Below are 2706 nucleotides of genomic sequence, written 5' to 3' on the forward strand. Positions count from 1 at the left end.
GTGTGTATATATATAATATATATAATATATATATATATATATATATATATATATAAGTGAAAATCCTCTTTGCATTTCCTTCAGGTGGTGAAAACAGGTACTAATGTGGGCCTTTTGTAAAAGCAAAGTGGCCTGACGGGACTTCCAAAAAGCAGGGGATACCTGTACCAAAATACAAGAATGAGAAAGATACAGTGCCTGTCGCGCGTTTCCTTCCAGACTGGCGAAGGAAATTGATATAGAAGTAGGCGTGATGGGAGTAGGAATAAGGGGCAAGTGCCACGTGAAAGGCCCTTCTGCGTTTACTTTATCAACTTTGCTTAAGCAAGCAGGACGGAGGTCTAGTTTTACAGTCACAGTGACTTTGTGATGTTGGTCATTTGGCAGTTAGATTGTTTCTGAGCACAACGATGGGATGGAGAAGATAATTTTATTCAAGGAAAACTGGGGATTAGGAAGACCCTTCACAGATAATCAGTATTTCGTCTTTGTCTCTGCGTTCCCCTCTGCCACTGGTGGGACCAGGCTGAGTAGAGAAGTATCCTGACTGGAAGGAAATGTATACACCTCTTGTGTGAAGTATAAAGGGCCCTTCCCAGTGTCTTTCCCATAAATACTCCATATGCGGTGATGGTTATATTATTCTCTGTGTCTTGAATTATTTCTTTTGCTTCGAATTAAAATAGCTGACCTACCAAAGTAATGGGACTGTCAAAAAGATTAAATAAGATTAATTTTTATGTGGTTTATGGTAATAAAATATTTTCCCATATATTGTATTCAAATAATGGGAATATTGGAAAGTTAATTTCTCCACTTTAAATATGAAGATACTAAGACTAAGAGAAGTTCAATTTCCTCTTCAAAGTACTATATCTACTTATGTCTCTGACATCATAAAAGAGTTGAAACCATATTTTTTACTTTGCTGCCTTTTGTCAACAACATGTTGGAAGGTGATTAATAAAGTTTGCATGTCATTTTCCCTTATGATGGTTTATTCATCCTGTCATCCAAGGTGTTTTTTTTTTTTTTAATTTATTTTAGACAGAAAGAGAAACAGAGCAGGGAGAGGGGCAGAGGGAAAGAGAATCTCAAACAGACTCCCCACTGAACTCAGAGCCTGACATGAGGCTCAATCTCACTGCCCCAGATCATGATCTGAGCCAAAATCAAGAGTAAGATGCTTAACTGACTGAGCCACCCAGGCTCCCCTCATCCAACATTTACTGAGAATCAAAGCTTTCAGGATCAGGGGTCAACAGAAGAGAACAAAAGAAAAAAATCCCTGCACCCCAGGAAATTTCACTGTAATTGGGGATAGAGAGTGTAGTTGATAGACAAATCAAATAAAATGTTTAGAAAGTAGAGGGGGATGCCTGGGTAGCTCAGTAGGTTAAGCCTCGAACTCTTGGTTGCAACTCAGGTCATGATTTTGGGGTTGAGAGGTTGAATCCCACATTGAGCTCCACGCTTGGCACAGAGTCTGCTTGAGATTCTGTCTCTCCCACTGCCCCCCCCCCAACTGTGCTCTTCCCTCTCTCTAAAGTAAATATATAATTTTTTTAAGTTTAAAATGAAGGTTTAGGCTTGTCTGATTTTCATCCATAGAAAGACATCATTTTTGTATGTATATGGACACAAGTGTAATTGGGTGGATGTTCTTTTCCAGTTATTTTAATTTCTTCATTCAAGTAGGAAGTACAGTCAACAGGTGAAAGTAAAGAAAAAGAATGAGATGTTGAATGGTTGGGGAGAGGAGAGAAATTATGGATAGATGCTTAAGAAATTGGGGGAATGAATGCACTAAGGAACAGGATATGCTTACCAAGCAATGTTAATAGCCTATTTGAGATAAATAAACATGAATATACAGTGATACTCGTTGTGGGAGGAAGTTTAGAATTGGATTTAAAGTATAGAATTGGATTTAAAGTATAGAATTGGATTTAAACAGAGTTGGAGCTTGGCCATATAAATAGAACAAAATTTGAGAGAGGTCAAGGATTTCACATACAACATAGAGATTGAAGTGCTTGACTATGGAATTTAAATATAATTTTAATCAATTTTGCAATAAGCATTTAGTGATTCCCTTTGATGTATCCAGTACTATGTCCTTGTGGAGACATAAGAATATATATTCTTGTCAAGTATTCATGCAAAACTTGTTCTGTGCTTAGAAAACTAATTTCTAGTAGTTATACGTATATATGTATATTTATAAATTACTAGACATTAGTATAGGAGTACTCAGCTCTATAGGATCTCTTGAAAATGTGATGGCATAACTCAGATGCGAGTAATACTCATTCATCCATCCAGAATACCAAAATATAACAGATTTTCGAGTGAAGAATATAAGAGAAAATTTAATTAAATGAAATTATAATCAAAATGTTGGATAACTACCACAAATGAGTTAAATACAATTACATAAAATTCATTAGAGAATTGCAATGAAAATGTTCCAGTACACTAGACATTAGATTGTGCTTTATAACACTGTGGAATTCTACACAGTTGCATGATGGTTTCATTCACTCATTCATTCCAGTTACCAATTTTCCATCTTTTGCTAAGCAATTGTCTTACCTTTCTGTTACTTGTGTTACAAATAAACTACCACAAACTTAGTCACGTAAAACAGCACAAGTTTATTATCTTACCATCCTGTAGGTCAGGAGCCCAAGATAGTCTCACCAG

The sequence above is a fragment of the Ursus maritimus genome, unplaced genomic scaffold (assembly GCF_017311325.1).
Source record: "Ursus maritimus isolate PB19 unplaced genomic scaffold, ASM1731132v1 scaffold_8, whole genome shotgun sequence".
Taxonomy (NCBI): Eukaryota; Metazoa; Chordata; class Mammalia; order Carnivora; family Ursidae; genus Ursus; species Ursus maritimus.